General features: G+C 35.9%; 1 long non-coding RNA gene and 2 other non-coding genes across 3 annotated transcripts; all 3 read right to left on the reverse strand.

Moving 5' to 3' along the window:
• Positions 1–1176: 1176 nt before the first annotated feature.
• On the reverse strand, positions 1177–6548 carry LOC121412244. The gene is made up of 4 exons (XR_005969579.1): positions 6396–6548; positions 3433–4093; positions 2947–3020; positions 1177–1633 (listed from the first exon to the last, which is right to left on the reverse strand). It is a non-coding gene; the product is annotated as an uncharacterized LOC121412244 (long non-coding RNA).
• Positions 6549–7387: 839 nt separating this feature from the next.
• Positions 7388–7458, reverse strand: TRNAG-GCC. Its single transcript has one exon. It is a non-coding gene; the product is annotated as a tRNA-Gly (tRNA).
• A 2628-nt stretch (positions 7459–10086) lies between these two features.
• On the reverse strand, positions 10087–10156 carry TRNAG-GCC. Its single transcript has one exon. It is a non-coding gene; the product is annotated as a tRNA-Gly (tRNA).
• Between the last annotated feature and the right edge of the window lie 10167 nt (positions 10157–20323).

Consider the following 20323-nt stretch of genomic DNA (forward strand, 5'->3'; position numbering starts at 1 on the left):
AGGGTCTGTCGGTAGTTACTATTCAGTCTCACTAGAATGAGACAATTTTCTGTTCCAAGCTCCCAATTTTAAATGTACACATGCATGTGTTTTGGTCATGTGTCCTTGTGTTTAGTATCTTCAGATTTCATGATTAAGAGGTAGTTAGCTTGTTCCCAAGCACCTCATTAAAGTTAACTGTACACATATTTTTGCTCATATTTGTAAGCCTGTAAGCCATACGTAAATAATTACATCCTGTATTTCAACTAGTTTTGTTCTTGGACCTTTTTCGAATCCTTTTTTTTTTGGGGGGGGGGGGTAGGGGGGTTAAAGCTGAAAGTATGCTACTACCCTACCTACAGATTGCCATTGCTCACTTTGTTTCAGTTTTTGATACCGTGACTTGCAAAGCTTTTTTTATTCTACAGCAGTATTGAATTCTTCAAATTGCTTTTTTTTTACTCATACGTGAATGAGATATCATCAAAGCAGTGACGCGGGAGGTGAGAAGGATACAAAACTTACAATGACAAGATATTGAAATCTATGCATCTATTATTTCAAGACATGGGGTTGCACTGAAAATTTGGTAAACATTGGAATAAACTTTTCCTTGGAAGTTGGAACTATTATCTCACAAAGATCTACTCTTTGTATTTTTTGTCCCTTATTCTATATCCAACACCCCAAATTTCTGATCGTTGTATATGAAAGAAGCAAGGTTTTCATGACCCGACAGACCTTTAAACTTAACCAGACTATTTTAGGTGATCATATAGCGGGGGGGTGAAGGTTATCTCAGCCGTCAACTATGCAATTGCGCCAAAAATTAGCACAAAAACTTATGTAATCAAAGACAGCATATAATCAAAGTAAATTGTATCAGTAAAAGCAAGAAATATCCATACTAGCCTTTTCATACATTTATGATATTTGATTAAAAACACAATGGTATGAAATCAGCTTTTTGGAGCAATTTTTGCTGCGACATGCACGTACAAAATTTTGCGCATTTTCGAAAATACAAACTCAGATGTTGCAAATTCAGTCTTAAAAGTGCAGGAGATTCGGAAGAAAAAGATCCTGAAACATCACAGTGAGAGCTTTTCATTTTGCGAGCATACTTTGTAACATGATGAGCTCCCTCTTCCCCACCCCCTGCCTTGTTAAGGACAAGGAAAACAATTGACTGTGTGTGCCAGCACTATTCCACTGAGGCATTATCTACAATGCTATTTCATTGTACATTATTAAATAATGAAAATGCTATAGACATTGTATAAATACCAAGCTAAACTGAGAGAATAAGGTCTCAATCCAGAGAGCAGAAGAGACCTGGAGGCTGATCTGAGGCTATGAGTTCTGTCCAGGCTGAATTGGAGGCAGGACTGGCCTATCTTCCATAAGAGACGGTTCCACAGAAGCATGTCCATCAGAACCACTGACCATCTGGAAAGACGTCTGTGACCCGCTCGGTGACGCAGACATACCCTTAGCATCGGACAGACTGGACATCCTCGAATCACTCCTAGAGGTCGCAACACTGGAGTCAGGACTCCCCGCCAGGTAGCACTGTTGGGCACGGTCTTAGGGCGGTTGGGTTCGTCACCTAACCCTTCCAACTGGCTTGCCCGATGCTGGTGATGGTTGTCTGTAAGGGGGAAAGTCAAGATACACGTCAAATATCAAAAACAAATAATTTGCTACTTGCGGTAGCATTTGATGAAACAATACAGCTTTAAAACTCTGGGTTCTTTGGGCTATCTGCAGGGTTGCACAACATTTGCTCCTTAGTGGGTGTTTCACAAAGATTCAAGTATAACTTAAGAAGCACTTAAATGCCAACGCGTATGTGATATACAACACAAAATATTATTGATCAAAATGCAGTAGTGCGCGTCCATTTACCATGATCTGACCAATGAGGTGATGTCTTTTATACTGCACACAACTAGGCATTTAAGTCATACTTAAATCTTAGTGAAACACCCCCAGCTCTATGTTGTAATAGGGCTTTACGCTAGGTTTAGGGTTGGTTTAGGACAGGGTATAGTGTTAACTCCAGGGTTGAAGTTGGTCATTTCATTAGTGTGTGGAATTTACAGTGGAGCAATTGTCGCTGGAGCAAATGTCACTGAACCATCTAGATTTGAAAAGCTACCAACCCTACCTTCTCTCTTGAAAACTTTTTTTTTCTGTTCCTTTTTACAGGACAAGTCCACCCCAACAAAAAGTTGCTTTGAATAAAATGAGAAAAATGCAAAAAGTGTAACACTGAAAATTTCATCAAAATCGGATGTAAAACAATAAAGTTATGACATTTCAAAGTTTTGCTTAATTTCATAAAACATCCTGGTGGGTATTCATATGAGGGAACTGATGACATTACTCACTTATTCTTTTGTATTCTATTGTATGAAATATTCAAATTTTCACCTGTAGTACTGTGAAAAAAGTGATTCCTCCCTGACATGTGGTATTACCATTGTTTTAACATTTTATTGTTCAGTCAAGATTCGCCTTAATGTCAAATATGTAAAGATTTAAATATATTATAATTCAAAGAATAAAAAACAAAATAAAGAGTGAGGGACATCATCGGCTCTCTCATTTGCACGTCACTGAGTTGTGCATAGAACTGTTTGTGAAAAATAAAGCGAAACTTTAAATTGTCCTAACTCTCTTATTTTACATTAAATTTTGATGAAATTTCAGCATTATGCTTGTTTGATTTTTCTCTATTGATTGATTGAAATCAACATTTTTCTGGGGTGGACTTGGCCTTTAATAAGTCAAAGAATTGGAAGATTTAAAACTCATCCCTGAATTTAAGGTTTTAATGATGATACTACTGTTGCGAAAACTAATGCTGCTGCTACTGCTAATCCTACTACTATTAGACAACTAAGAAAATAAAAAATATTCATAAGAAAAATTCATAGACAAATTTCTAAGAAATCTTACTCATTGATCCCATGGTATAATACACAGGCTTCCTTCCTTGGCAGCGCTCTTTCTCCTTTCATCCTAGATCTTTCCTGTCAGAAGACACAATTACCAGTTATTACTTTTCATCTGTTTGTGCCATGAAAATGAGAGTGAGTGCAGAAGTGGAAGACCAGGTAGAAATTATAATAATTGAGAGGGAAAAGAACGAATAACAGACAGAGCAAGAGAGAGAGAGAGAAAATAAAGAGTAAAAACATAAGAAGGGAAGAAAGAAAATAAAGAAAATAAACAAATAAAAAGAAAGAGAGAAAGGAAGATTTGAGAATAAAAATCAATATGTAATATACGCACAACAATTTTGTTTCCTCAACCATATTTTAAGTAAATTAGTAATCATTTTGTATCTCAGCACTTTATACATCTACTATTTTTCCACCACTCTGATCATAACAATTTTGCCTACCCCTGCTTGCTCCATGATATCAAGTCCATGAAACTTACTACATCACTCATAGTTGACTCCTGGCTGAGAGGTGTCTGAGGGAGGATCAACGACCAGATTCATCCATGTCCTCATGTTGGTAGGAGACTCCTGGCTGAGGGGTGTCTGGGGAGGATCAAAGACCGGTTTCATCCATGTCCTCATGTTGGTAGGAGACTCCTGGCTGAGGGGTGTCTGGGGAGGATCAAAGACCGGTTTCATCCATGTCCTCATGTTGGTAGGAGACTCCTGGCTGAGGGGTTTCTGGGGGAGGATCAAAGACCGGTTTCATCCATGTCCTCATGTTGGTAGGAGACTCCTGGCTGAGGGGTTTCTGGGGGAGGATCAAAGACCGGTTTCATCCATGTCCTCATGTTGGTAGGAGACTCCTGGCTGAGGGGTGTCTGGGGAGGATCAAAGACCGGTTTCATCCATGTCCTCATGTTGGTAGGAGACTCCTGGCTGAGGGGTTTCTGGGGGAGGATCAAAGACCGGTTTCATCCATGTCCTCATGTTGGTAGGAGACTCCTGGCTGAGGGGTGTCTGGGGAGGATCAAAGACCGGTTTCATCCATGTCCTCATGTTGGTAGGAGACTCCTGGCTGAGGGGTTCTGGGGGAGGATCAAAGACCGGTTTCATCCATGTCCTCATGTTGGTAGGAGACTCCTGGCAGAGGGGTGTCTGGGGAGGATCAATGTTTGTTTTAACTGTTTTTTAAATATTTCTTATATGTACAGTTTTGTGGTTACTTTTTTTTTCGTTTTTTTTTAATGGAAAATATTGGCAATAATTTTCCAATCATTAACAAAAAACACAAATATTGATGCAGATAAAAATGTTTATTTTGGGGGAAAAATTTGCATTGGCTTTATACATGAAATCACAATATTGAGCAATTCAGGTCTGACATGCACTTGTGTAATATCATGGAGCTATCAATGTGTTGATAGCTCCATGGTTATATCATAAACCGCATATCCATGCATCCAAAAATAGTCTTGAACAATAAAGCATGGCCCTGTTGTGCTTATGGATTTATCATAGAAATTTTTAAGGGGCCATTACGGACCCCTGGGATTGTAAGGGTTAAAGGTCAAGTCCACCCCAGAAAAATGTTGACTTGAATCAGTAGAGAAAATTCAAACAAGCATAATGCTGAAAATTTCTTCGAAATCGGATGTAAAATAACAAAGTTATGACATTTTAAAGTTTCGCTTATTTTTCACAAAACAATAACAACTCAGTGATGTGCGAATTATGAGAGAGTGAATGATGTCCCTCACTATTTCTTTTGTTTTTTTAATTGTTTGAACCAGACAATATTTCAATTTTTACAGATTTGATAATAATGTCCACACATGTTCAGGGAGGAAAAAAAATATTTCACATGACAATGAGAAAATAGCGACATACAAAATAAATAGTGAGTGATGTCATCAGTCCCCTCATTTGCATACCGACCAGGATGTGCATTAACTTTTTTGCGAAATTAGGCGAAACTTTAAAATGTCATCACTTTATTGTTTTACCTCTGATTTTGATGAAATTTTCAGCATAATACCTTGTTCTTGGGGTGGACTTGTCCTGTAAGGTTTCACCTACTTTCGTGTGTACCTCGAGGTTACAATGTTAGTTATACAGTCTATTTGTAAAATATTATGCTTGTGCAACACTTCCATTTCATTCCAAGTCCTACTATTACATATTTGAGCTTATCTTAATTTAAATAGTGTTTCTTTCCCTGTCTAAAAGTGAGCACAACACTCAGATGTCTGTTAAAATGAGAATATTCTTAAATATAGATTGATGTACATAATTGAACAGGAGGAAAGGAACGTGACAAAGCAATGGAGAAGGGGAGAATAAGGGGGGGGGGAGGTGAAAAAGGGTGGTGTTGAGAAAGAGATAGTTTAGTTAGAAGAAACTAATATACCACTTAAGAAATAAAAGTATGAAAAATATATTCATGTTAAATCACATCCATGCATATTTATAACACACAAGTCTATGAGGTGTTTTAAAGCACGTTTTATACACAGAGATGCCAAGTTCAAAGACCAGCTATGCGTGAGATTTTCTGTAAATCTGAGTGAGATCACATACATTGTCTATAGGCTGTGATAGTTGCGTGAGACAGAGATTTGAGGGGATGAACAAGAGTCCAAAATGCTTGAGTCTCACGCATAATGCGTGAGACTTGGTAGCTCTGTATACGTTTTAAAACACACTGTTTAAAACGTGCCAACCCTGCTGAAAATGCGGCAAAAACCTAAAATCTGTTATGCAAAAGTGAACTCCATGAATTTTTACATGAAAAAAAGTTTAACCTAACAGAATTTCTGTTTTACTTAATACAGTTACCGGTAAAATGGATGATCACTGTCCCTACAGGACCTTTTAATCCAAGTTGTTAGGCCTAGATCTATCTAACAAACTTTTAGGGGATTCTATATCACGATCACTACTCAATATCTACTTGTCAAACTAAAAAAAAATGTCATATTAAAATAAAGGTAAAACTAGTACTGTAGTCTACAGTGTAGTGTAGATTGCAACCATTTAACTTTAAATTAAAGTCAGTGGTAGGATATTCTGCACTAAAGACCAAACAACTCATCTCAATCTTATCATTACAGACCATTTTGTCTCTACGTAGAGTCTAACGTTTTAAATTTATATCTGCCATTATTACACATACATGTCACCTAACAACGCTGCGCACCCAATACGAATATGAACGGAAACGCCCACGTGCGTACATGATTGCGTAATCACAATATAGCATCGCTTGTTCATCCACTACCCTGGCAGGACTGGCCACTCAACTCTCTACGTCTACATCCCCAGACTGCTAGAGTCCCGGGGCTAGAGTATTAACTTTGCACTACATATTATCACACTTACACCTCATGAAATTACAAAAAAGTGGGTGTAACAGATAAATTAATCATTGAGCTTCACTAATAAATCCTCATTTACTCACGTTATTGGGCCCGTATGCAAAATTTAGGAAAAATAAATGGCATCGTCGGATCACATACGTGACTACTTTCAAAACAGAAAATTTCCAACGTTTGGTGCAAAGCGCCCTCAATGAACTGTAGCTAGTCAAACTGATAAATATTTGCTTGCCTGTGACGTCAGTCTCAACCTCTTTATTCCTTATAATGTTTGTCACAGCTTTATGAATATCATTTTAAATATCTAACAATAACAATTCACACCCATCAGTCCTCGTGGAAGAAATCTACCCATACGGCAAAATTCGGCCAAAATATTTCCACCCAAATTTGGATTGAATACTATACACATATATCAGGGGTTAGAATTATTCCTTATTCATGCTAACATTAAATTTCATAAGCTTACAATAAAGCCTACACAGTTTGAAACGATGGGACAAAAATGTGAATTTGTGGAGTTGAGTCTACTAATTTACATCGTCAAAATTAGACAAGAAAAGAAGGAAAAGAAATGAAAGTACATAGATAAAGAGAAGATATGAGAAACGCACACTGATCCGACTTGTAGCTCTCACACGGGTAAAGATTGCTATGTCAGGAAAAAAAATAATGTTACACATTATCTGAATTCAGATACATGTAACAAATAAGCTGGAATATGAAAGATGGCAACAAAAAAATGTCAGGAAAAAATAATGTTACACATCATCTGAATTCAGGCTGGAATATGAAAGATGGAAACAACAAAAAAAATGTCAGGAAAAAATAATGCTACACATAATCTGAATTCAGATACATATAACAAATAAGCTGGAATATGAAAGATGGCAAAAAAATATCAGGAAAAAATATTGCCTTAAGCCTATGCTTTATCTGAATTCAAATACAGATGGCAAAAAAATAGTCCATGGAGATAGAGATGTAGGTTTCATCAATCCAAACATGCAGGAAAAAACTGGACATGAAACAATAATATGAAGAGAATAAAATTTATAAATATCAGATAAAAGACTGCACTGGCCGGGAATCGAACCCGGGCCACCCGCGTGGCAGGCGAGAATTCTACCACTGAACCACCAGTGCGCTCACGTTGCCATAAACTTTTGGTACAGTAGGGTACCTTTTCCCAAAGATAAGTCTTGAATATGACGCAGTTGCTGTGATTTCTCTGTCCGTTTCTCGGCGAACAAAATTATGCATTTTCTCAATCATGTCATTGTCAATCGATATGCTTGTCACAGTCAGGTATGAATAATTAAGTTTAAAAGTCTAACTAGGTTGCCTAATCAAGTCCAAACTCTTTGGAGACCCCCCCCCCCCCACTGAATTTTGACCGACAAATTAATGTGTTTTGATCCCTACATGCATAATGTATTATCTAATTTTCAAGCTTCATTATTTTCTCATTTGGTCCTCCATTGTGTCAGACGATTGATAATTTTTATCGAGTCATTTAATTAAAAGTGGTGAGGGGGTTCTTCCAGAACTATAACAAAAACAAAACACACACAATATTTTATAAGTATATTCTATATACTACCTTCTGGATCCTGCAGACTTAACGAGCTTTGCTTTTTATGCAGGTTCCCTCATATTTCACTCTTTTAAATTGTCTTTATTTCCAAATCGCTATTTTCTTTAATTTGAATTAATTGTTATGCCTTGTCTGATTTGTATTCTCATGAGTTTTCTGATATTGTTTTCATATTGTTGTTTGTACTTGTGAAATATATAAGATAAAGTCAAATCAAGTCAAATCATATATACCATCTTCATAAAATAACGTTCTAGCCTATCAATTTTGACAAGCTGAATTGCAAAATGTATCATTAAATTGACCAGAATATAGGAGTGATCGCTGGGCTCACTTGCAAATTAAATAAAAATGGACAGTATCTAAAAGTAAAACTCAGCCCCCTAAAAATAATTTCCCACCCTCCCCGAGAGTGAAATAGATACCAAATTAATATAAAAATGATTAACTATTTTGGACCTTTTTTTCTCTCAATTTTTCACCTGTTGCTTGCCTACTTCTTAAGAAGATAAATATAGATTAGAGAGCATTTATTTCTGCATTCACACCAGAGATGAGTATACAACATAACATTATAAAAAGGTAGCAATGAAATATCAACAAAGTACATTATTTCAGTTTCACATGTATTCACAGGCTTACAATAAAGAGAGTCACATTTAATATGCGCATATATCAGTCACTCGTAGTTCGTTTTTTTTAAATTCCATATGTGACTTAAATATGATACTTTCTTCTTAGATATTGATCGTTTTTGTAACATTGTGTCATAACAAAGAGATCTTGGCCTCCGTCTCGATCCTCCTCTTCACTGAAGTGGACTATCATGCCATGGAAGTGGCTTGTAATGCAGTAATTTAAATATGTCTTAAGTTATACGTGAATTTAACGAATGAAATCGACCATTATTACAATTCAAGTATAAGCTATATTATTTGATTCATTGAGCTATAGCTTCATGCTTGATTGGTATCCCTTTGGTATATCAAGTGGCAGAATTTAAAGATACATCATTAGTCATTGAGTTCCAAGTTCCGATCTGTAATGTATGTACACTATATCAAAGGACGGGAAATTATTTGCCACTCTAAACATTTCCCAAACAATATTGACAAGAAACAAGAGATAGCTCGGGCCTATATTGTTATAGGGGAAGGCGGGGTAAGTTGTGACACTTTTTGCATTTTGCATGTTAGAATTGATATGACTAGTACTACTGTAGAAATAAGTACCTTGCCTTTAAATTTGATTCTTGGGGAATGTTTTTCACCTACATAAAACTTTCTACCCCCACACTGAAAGTCATCGTGACCTTTGAAAAAACCGATGTCAAATGGCTCAACTTGCCCCATATATGGGGTAAGTTGTGCCACCGTCTGGGGTAAGTTGAGCCACAAAAACTACGTACAAAATGTATGGGGGGAGAACCATCATGTCAATTTTTTGTTTGAAGTCTTTTCACTTGCTAATTCTCTATAAATACTAACATCCTTTTAAAAAAAAGAGCAGTCATGTAAATTTGCTCCTTTCAGCCTGAATTTCAATCAATCCTTATGGTTTGTTTGTTTTTTTAAGATCCATTACCATAGGAATTACCATGGCTCAACTTGCCCCATGCTGTTTGGCTCAACTTACCCCAGTTCGAACTTAGTGCGATAATTTTGTATCCACACATTTATTATGCATCCATCATATAAACGACTATGACAAGAATGAAGATCCATACCTGGACTAACAATGTTGTTATCATGTCTTTACTATATTTAAAGACGTGTGTGTGTATAAAACACTTATCTTTTTCACACTCTTTTTTACTTTTTTGGCTGAAATTCATACTTTTCCCTCTAAAAAACTACTTTTTGTTTCAAAGTGGAAAACAATGTGGTGGGGTTAGGGGTTATGTATGGGTCATCAATACATGACACCACCATAATAACTGACTCATTCATTATTGGCCTGGGGCTGGTGGCTCAACTTGCCCCTATGCTCAACTTACCCCGCCTTCCCATATAGTTTGCTGTGTAATATAATTTGTTTCCAACGAAGATGATGATGGCCAACTATTAGGCATGAAACTGAAATTTTCAATATTCTACGGCAGGACTATTCTTCTAAATGCCTTTGGGAGATTCTCCATGAAGTATATTCACCCCCCCCCCCCAAAAAAAAAAAAAAATTGCACTGGCCGGGAATCGAACCGGGCCACCCGCGTGGCAGGCGAGAATTCTACCACTGAACCACCAGTGCCTTCACGACACTGGAGAGGAACGTACAGTAATTATTCAACGGTCATACAGTTATTCAATACTCCCAGGGTTCTGCACTGTACAGAGATACCACTGATCTCTCCCCTAAGGGAGAGATCAGTGGAGCATACACATAATCCGTTGTCGGCGCAGAGTAGTCTGCAGGCACAGACCCTGATTGGAACTTTGATCAACACGTGTGCCTCCAGCTCCCGGGTGCCTCCACGCAAAGACTAACACATACAAAACTTGTTGTTTCAATAGAGCCTTCAGTACACAAGGCATGAGTAGGCTGCACATTCAGACCCTTAACTCGAGTGAAGGGTTTGCCCAGCAGACTGGGCACAGTTTACAAAGGATGTGACTAGTCTGCAGGCACAGACCCTGACTGAAACTTTGCTCAACAAGACACACTAGCACATGTATACAAAACTTGCTGTTTCAATTGAGTGTTTCAGTTCAGAGCGAGAGGGCCTTCAGTACACCAAAGGCATGAGTAGGCTGCAATTCAGACCCTTTACTCGAGTGAAGGGTTTGCCCAGCAGACTGGGATGTGAGAGAGGTAAGTCCGTGACACTTGTGTGTCGAATTTACCAATGCATAAGGGTACATTCAGTAATGCTTGCTTGGGCCTGGGAATTAAATGAAAAGAATGATGACGTTGCAGAACGAAAATTGTAGATGGCGCTCGACCACGTTGCTTTATTTACTCATCCATGATTACTCTGATATACTACTATTTAAAGAACCAAAATTCAGAAGCAAAGTTGAGATGTGAAACGAAAAGGCAAAGCGATGATGATCTACAAATTTTTGTCGTGACATATTTGTTATAGAAGGGGGGGGGGGGGGGAAAACAACCTGAAAAAGAAAAGGAAACGCTAGAAAAGATGGAAGAAGATTATCAGAATGAGAGGTCGTTAAAGGGAAGTTCACCCTGAAGAAAAGTTTGTTGTAAAGATAGCAGAAAAACAAAATAAAAAAATCTTGGTGAAAGTTTGAGGAAAATCCATTAAAGATTAAGAAAGTTATTAGAATTTTAAGTTTTGGATTTTTGTGTACGTAATTATAAATTGCAATAAAAAAATACTGGTTCGTGATTACTTACAGTGTATTTCTTTTTAGAAACTGGTGTGAAATGACTTGTCTATTGATATACTGAAGGTGCAGTAAAACCATTTTCAATTTTCTGAGAAAAATTACACATTTATTTTCTTTTACATTACGATATTTAGGAAAGTTACTCGCATATATGACGTCACAAATCAAATAATTCTAATTCTAATAACTTCTTTATTCTTTAATGGATTTTTCCTCAAACCTTCGGCATTATTTTCTTTTAGTATTTTTCTGCTAGACTTTTTGTCAGGGTGAACTTCCCCCTTAATGACAAGGTCCACCCGTAATAAAACTTTATTCAGGAGAAAAATCCAACAAGCGTAACACTGAAAATTTAATAAAAATCGGATGTAAACATTTCAACATTTTAAAGTTATTTCGCTTACTTTCGCAAAACAGTACACCCTGGTCGGTATGCAATGAGCAGACTGATGACGCCACCCCTCACTATTTCTTTCGTATTTTAGTATATGAAATATGAGCAATTCTAATTTTCTCCTCATTGTCATGTGAAACAAAATCTTATGAGTCCTCCCTGAACATCATGAATTACATAATCTTAACAGTGTATGATGAAGTCAAGTTGGTGAGAGAGGGACATCATCGAATCTCTCATTTGTTCATCACTATATTGTGCAAATAACTGTTTTGTGAAAAATAAGCGAAACTTTAAAATGTCATAACTTTCTTATTTTACATCCGATTTTGACTGATAAAATTTTCAGCGTTATATGCTTGTTTGTTTTTCTTCCAATCGATTCAAATCAACAATTTTATGGGGTGGGCTTGACCTTTAAATTCGGGATACCTCTAAATTCATAAAATCTATATTTTTTCAATGTGACGTAATCTTTAGGTCCTTCCCCTTTTCAAAATATCCTGGCATCGCGCCTGGACTGTATAAAGTTCTCATACAGTATATCCTAGTAAATATAGACCTAATAGTAATATATGTTTCAATCAACAATTCACATTATAACCTCAAAGCGCAATTAACCAAAGGTACTGATCATTCTCCAAGTTTAAAGTCCAACTTTGTATTGTTTCTTTTTTCTTAATTAAAGGTCAAGCCCACCCCCACAAAAATATTGATTTGAATAAATAGATAATAATTCAAACTAGCATATCACTGAAAATTTCATAAAAATCGGACGCAAAATAAGAAAGTTAAATTTAAAAGGAGAATGAACCTTTAGAACAAGATAGCTTGTGTGAAAACAGAAAAATCAAAGAAACAGATAGGCAACGAAAGTTTGAGAAAAATCGGACAAATATTGAGTAGGTTATGAGCTAGAATATTGTGATCACTAATGCTATGGAGATCATCAAATTGGCAATGCGACAAAGATGTGTGATGTCACTTATGAACAACTCTCCCCATTACTCTAGTATATATTTCACTTAAATTGCCTCTTTTATCACATCTATCAGTAGATCATGTGTTCTTTCTATAGGAGGGCATGTATAGATTTTTAAAGAATACATCATGGAAAAGGAGTTTGTATCACCATCAGAAAAAGTAAAAAGAGACATTTTGGGGGTATTTTATAGTCCATCAAAGAGAAAGTTGTTCACATGTGACATCACACATCCTTGTCGCATTGCCAATAAGGGGATCTCCATAGCTTTAGTGATTGCAATATTCAAATGTTCATAACTTTCTCATTGTTTGTCCGATTTTTCTCAAACTTTCGTTGATCTGTTTCTTTGATTTTTCTGTTTCGGAACAATCCTACTTATTTCAAAGGTTTCATTCCCCTTTAAGTTTTGATTATTTTTCACAAAATAGTGATATGCAAATCAAATGAGACAGTCAATGACGGCCCTCATGTGCACTCACTACTTCTTTTGTTTTGTATTGTTTGAATTATACAGTATTTCATATTTTTACAGATTTTTACAGATAATATAAAATAAAATGCAAGAAAAGAGAAATTGTGGTCACATGCATGGTGAAAACGAAGTAATGAGACAATAGTTCCCGCCAATAATTATGCTGACAGAGTAGCTAGGCCAAAACAATGCATTGGGTGGATTTGGCAATGAAAGGTTGAGTGAAAAGACTTAACACGCTAAAGGTTGACAACTGCGATAGAAAAGTAATGTTATTCTTGCCACAGGATAATTCTATTTTTAAAACATTTTCAATGCTTGATTTTTTTATTTGCTTTTTCTTATGTGAAAAAAAAGCATCGTTGCTTTATTTCAATGAATTAATCAATATTGGACCCGCCCCGTATCATTAAGATAATTAATAAACTTAACCCGCAATTCTTGGGCGATTCAATACGTCTCGTACGGGACATTTCGACAAAATAAAATTTATAGTCTATTAGCTGAATGACGATGCCGTTAAGCAATTATTTTTTTGGGGGGGGCAATGATAAAGTTATAGTTGATATTGTGAAATACCGATAACCAACATAAAATGTTTTATTATGGAAGAATTATAGGTAAAAAACATTATGTGTTGTAACATTTTCACCTCTAATTCGCGCATGCTGGACGACATAATTATATGTTTGTTGGTTATTTTACATGACTACCCGATAGTACTTTATTATTACAGCTAAACAAATTTAAGTTTCTCATTTGTTTGAAAAATGTTGTGAAAATGGCTAATTTTTCTAGCATAGAATCGCCCAATTATTGTAACGTCCATGGAAATATAATGAGTTCGGTTTGCTGAGTCCTTTCACCATGATGGTTGCCATAATGGCAACAATTAATGGCAAAGTTACAATGGCTGCATCTCTTTATGAAATGTGATCCAGCTATAAGGGACCCAACGCTTCAAATTTTTATTTTGTTTTCATATTTGTCTGTTTTTTAATCAAAATTGAAGCAAAGCAATGGCAAGTGTTTTATGATTTCAGTGAGATGGAATAACATTAATCATGACATGAAAATATGTCACAAGAAATAAGATTTAATATCTTCCGAAACTCTTTTTTTTTTGGTAAACGTATAGGAGGCCTGTGTTGATTTTACATACTTTTCAATCCATCATGATCAGTGTGAATTTTAGAGGTCAGTCAGAGTGGTAAATATTTACTTCTCTGATGTCAGTGGTATAGCGCCATCTTTAAAGGAGAATTCCACCCCAGAAACAAAAATCATTTGAATCAATGTAGAAAAATTGAATAAACTGAACGCTGAAGATTTCATCAAAATTGGATGTAAAAAAGAAAGCTATGACATTTCAAAGGTTTGTTTAATTAAAAAAAATATATATGCACAACTCGGTGAAATTCAAACGAGAGCGTCGATGATATCCATCACTCAATATTTCTTTTATTTTTTATTATTTGAATTATACAATATTCCAAATTCTACATACTAGTATTTGACAATGATCAACAACTTCACTGAACCACAAAATGTTAAAACAATGCTACCACATGTTCAATGGAGGAATAAAACGTTGTTTCACATGACTTTGTAATGAGGAGAAAATTAGAATATTTCATATTCACATAACAAAATACAAAAGAAATAGTGAGCGGGTGACGTCATCAGTCCCCTTATTTGCATACCGACCAGAATGTGCATAACTGTTCTATGAAATTAAGCAAAACTTTATGATGTCATATAACTTTGTTATTTTACACCCAGATTTGATTAAATTTCAGTGTTATGCTTTTTGGATATTTATATTTTTATACAAAGCAACTTTTTGTTGGAGCGGACTGGTACTTGAAATGTCTTGTTCTTAATGTGTATTCGTATCTGCCAATCTTTCTTTTTTGGTGTTGTTGTTCTTAGTGTAAAAACGAAATCTAGAAAACATAAAAAAAAACTTATAGGGAAAATAACAGTTGAGAGAGAAAGGGGAAACTAAGTTGGGAGTTACTTTTTTTATATATAATTTTTGAACTTCAGTATTTCAAATATATAGGCTTTGTCAAGGGAACTTGATATATTAGAAACAAAAAGAAATCTTTACATGAGGGCATAAATCACTGAGCTAAAAGAATATATTATTGATGGGAAAAGGGCTGCGAAAACAATGACATAAAGTCATGGCCCTGGGAAGCGGGAGTGCTGGGGGTGTTGAAGCACCCCCAAGATTTTCTCAGGGGGTGTTGCGTGTATTATTTTCCATAGGCAGCACCCCCTGGAGTTCTGGTAGGTGTGTCACATACATGACTTAGAAGAAATCTACGGAAAATGACCACCATCTTGTGTTGAAACCGCCCTTTTTATCATTTTCGCTTGTCAATTTTCATAAGCGGATCTAGGGGGCCCGAGGGATCCGGTCTTCCCTATTGGTGGAGCAAAAAAAAAAAGAAAAAAGGGAAAAGAAGACAAAAGAAGAAGAAGGGGAAAGACAGGAGAAGAAATACGATGGAAAAAGAGAAGAAAGACGTATGAATGCAATTTAAGGTGAGGGGAAGACTTGGAATATAAAGTTTATAATCTTTCATGTCACAATATTAGACTAAAGATTTTCGCTCGCGCTTCGCGCTCGCATTGCATGTTTGATAAATGAGGTTCATAAGATTCTTGCTAAATAGGCTGATATGGATCAAGGTTTGAAGTCAATATACAAAACATATTTAAGCTCCGACACGAGATTTCATTATTTTGTTTGATTTAAAAAAATATTTTCAAAAAGTGCTCTGTAAAATGTACGTTTTGTATATCAACATTTCCAGCTCGCGCTACGCGCTCACATTAAATTTTGTCAAGTATCTATTCTCTTTGTGCATTCCATAAAGTTCTCAAAATATCTCTTTTCAGGTTTGATTGTCAAAACCTGTCAGCCAGCGCTGTTCGCATGCATTTTGATTGGTGAGTAATGTATGCCTCTATAATAACAAGACAGTAATTCTAAAACAAACGACTTAATATCCCCTTTTCACGACATCATGCGCTCGCATTCATTGTAAAATATATTAACCCATGCATTCTATTCATGATCACGAAAGTGCTTAAAATGTCTGGTTTTCAGGCCTTCATATAAAAAAATTCGAACTGTCCTTAGGCTTATTAGATTAAGAAAGTAAAAAAAAATCATGAATTCCGAAAAATAAAATTTGCCCTTTTTCAGAATGGAATATCTCGCGCTTAGGAAGAGATATAGGAAGATAGTTATCATCTTCAAAATGAAAAAAAAAATCCTTAGAATGTCCCGGTCCTAGGTCAAAATGATATTACTTAATAAAGCGGTCCATACTATACACTTCACAATTTTCTTACACAGTGCTTGAAGTAGTACTTGAAATGACATTTTTTTTCAGATGGGAATCATATATTTTTAGCTCGCGCTTCGCGCTATCATTATTGATTATCATGATAAAAAGTGTATTTAGAATGCCCAGATACTGCGGATGAAGCTATAACACATGCATGTTTATTGAGATATACAGCTTCTTCTTTATTTAAAACATGCTAAAATTATGCAGTTTCAGATTAGAATACACAAAATTTGTGCTCACGCTTCGCGCTTTTTTCACATTAATGCAGGATACCCAATTACCCATCTTTTTCACGATTTACGAGACATGAATAGAATGACCAATTTTTTAGGTCTAAATCTCAATTATTTTCCACTCGCGCTTCGCGCTCGCATTGTTTAGTTATATACCCATCCTTATCATTATTACAAATAGGGCTTAGAATGCCATTTTCTTTAGGTCGGAATGTCCAAAATTTTCATTGTTTATTTACATACCAATACTGATCATGATTACAAAAGTCTTAGAATGTCATTTTTCAAAATAGAATGTCCAAAAAGTTCAGCTCGCGCTTTGCGCGAGCTTTAATTGACTGATGACATTATGTATCGTCTTCACGGCTAACTACAAACAGTCCTTATAAGGTCCCTTTTCGATCAGTTACTTACCCATTTTGTTCAGTATCACAAACATTGCTCAGAATGTTCAATTTTCATTACAAAATACTCATGAAATTTCCAGAAAAAAAATACGGCTCGCGCTTCACGCTGGCACTATTCATGTAGGGCTTATGAGATTACAGTGTGTATGTTGTTTTCTAAGAATATGGAATAGATTTTCAGCTTGTACTTTTAAGTAGATTTAAAAATCTAATCTTTTTGAAAGGTTATTCGTACAGAATTCAGATCTGTCACTTTTATAATGTAAAATACGTTTGATTTGTTTCCGTTTTTTCAATGATTCTTCCTTAATCTTTAGAGGGTTTTTAGAATTATCGACAGATTTCCTTGTCGAGGTGCTTAGTCAGTAATATAATTTGAACAATTCGTATTTTTTACACGTCTCCCGATTCTGAATACCTCTCTTATTTTTCATCATAATGGAAATATCCATTATCTTTTAAAAATAACCGTTTTTCTGTTAGTTTGATATATTTGTGTTTCTTATTCTCACTATGTCTGTCCCTTCTCTCATTTACAGTCACAAACAAGCCCCCTCTCCTATTGTCTATCTACCTCTTTTTTCATTATTGATCTCCTTACGAACCCCTCCCCCACAGTCTCTCTCACTCTCTTTTTTTACCACTAGCCCCCCCCCCCCCCTCTCACTCTCTCTTCCAATCATTCCTCCACCCCCTCTCCGCCCTATATACCCTCCCTCCTATCACACCACAACTCTTGGAGGATAATAACTTAAAAAGTAACCATTAAAAAATGATCAGATTTGAATTACCTATTCATCTAATTCCTCAGTGATGCTTCTAGGTTATGTGATGGAATTGGGGGTATATAGCTGAGTGCTTCTGCGATGGAGGAAACTTTAATATCCACTTTACCCTTTTCGCCAAATTATATTCACTCGAAATCGTACATATAATTCAATACCGACTGCTGTATTAATAATTCATAAGCAGATAAGAGCCCATTTATAATTTGTTTTAACTTTAACCGGTCTGTCGAGTAGTGAAAGGAAAGTTGATCGAGATAAAAATAATAATAAGATGAGCGGATATTGCCTTTTTGTTGTACTTAGTGTATATCAATGCCGGTCGTTCATCGTCAGAAAGCAATGGATGACAATTTTATTTGGTGAATAAATTTACAATTGAGATGAGACGACGATGAGCGATGGTGAAAATTGACTTTGGGATAGAATTTAGTAATTAGGTTTGACCTACTACCTACTTTTCATTCATTCCCCTCTCTTTCTCTCTCATTCTGTCCATCCGTGCCCCTTTTCCTTCATAAGCTCCCACTCCTTTCCCCTTTCTCCTCATTTCTCTCTCTCCTTGTCTCCCTCCTCCATTTTTTCTCGCTTTCTATTCACCTCTGTCCATCTCTATTTCATTCTCTCATCTACATCCGTCTTTCCTTCCCTTCATTCTTCTGTCTTTACCTCACATTCTTCCATCTCTTATATCAATAATCAAAAGTTCATCCCCTGCATGCATGGTGTTTGGTTATATTAATCCATCCTATACCATTGATAATGTATGTTTCACCATGCAGGTCGAGTAGAAATATTACACATTAATTATTCATGATTATGAATAAAACTATATAGGCCGTAAATGCAGGATTATAACTTTATTTGGTATTTATTTTAGCATTATATAGACGTTTGTATGATTTTGTTTTTGACAAACGATAGTGGTCTGCAATTTGAACACTGGTAAGAAGAAGATGAAGAAGGGGGATGAGGAGAAAATGAAGAAGAAGAAGACGAACAACAACAACAACAACAACAAAAGAAAGAAGAAGCAGGAGGATGAGCATCAGGTGAAGAACAAAAAAAAGGGATTTCCCAAAAACAGGGGTGAGAAAAGGAGACGATATCGTGAAAGAGGGGTCTCACCCCCTCCCATACGCTTGTCTTGCTTGGTCTTTTAGTAAGACCAAGTTTTTATTGTTTTACCAATATTTAAACACGTTGAAATATAATTATTTCGCTGTATATGTAAAATGTATTGCTTCGAGAAAGGACAACCAAATAAGTTTACTATTTTCCTTCACTGATATAGGCGCTCAGGCCTATCACCACCGCTATCTCCATAATAATCTACAAATTGATAGCGATAACGGATTACAGCTACTTATTTCTACGTTGTGCAAGTAGGATCTACCCTGTATGACAGAAAAACATATATATATCAATATTCCATTAACAATACGTGATGGAAGCCACCACTAAAACGAGTATAAACCTGCTACGAATAAATAAATTACATATAGAAAGCAGTGTTTTCTTTACTTTTCATTTCATTATTTTTTATCATTATTTCATAATGTTCGTTAAAGAGCTTTTTTAATACATTGAGAAAGCATCACAGCGCAATCACGGTATCGTAACCATGGTTACAAGGACACATGATTATATACGGTTGTCATCATTATTAGGGGGTTGCGTTTCAACCCCTCCCTCATTTCCCATTTCTTCTTGCCCCCCCCCCCCCTTCCACTCTCCATATACTGCCGCGGCTGTGTTTCGCTAGAATAAATGCCCACACTCCCGCATCGAAAAATATAAATTTGATTCATTTCATCTCTAAGTGACGAAGCGGGCACTTTTCATAATATCATCTTTCTTTCTCATTGATGGAATATGATACAATTGCAAAAGAAATGGAATACGATCTGGAATATGACTGAATAATGGATAAAGCAAGCGATGGTATCATCTCATTACCGTAATGAGTACGCGGTTGACACGCTGCGTAGTCAGACGATAAGGCTGTCAGGTGAGGATCCACTTTATTATGATGTTCCCGCGCAAAGAGGCCATTGGCAAAGTGTTGCTAAGCAACCGCCATCACTTTAACAGTAATGTCTACGTATATGATTGGGCGCACTTTTTATCAAATTTCATTTGTGTGTGTGTGTGTGACAAAATCTACATAAGAAACGAACATGCATAAGCCCCGTTTTATGATGATACTAGTTCATTTTCAAACTATCTGAACTTTACAAAGCTATTGCACTCTTTGCAAAGCGATTGTTTTCCCACTTGTAATGCAGTTTAAGTACTTCAAAGTGTATCATTTGAAAATAAGACTTTAGAATTTGTATAATTTATAATTGGTTGAAGTTGTAAACCGATCAACAAATTCAAATAGACAAAATTTGAATACATTTGCTCTTTTCTAACGGGGT

The sequence above is a fragment of the Lytechinus variegatus genome, chromosome 3 (assembly GCF_018143015.1).
Source record: "Lytechinus variegatus isolate NC3 chromosome 3, Lvar_3.0, whole genome shotgun sequence".
NCBI lineage: Eukaryota > Metazoa > Echinodermata > Echinoidea > Temnopleuroida > Toxopneustidae > Lytechinus > Lytechinus variegatus.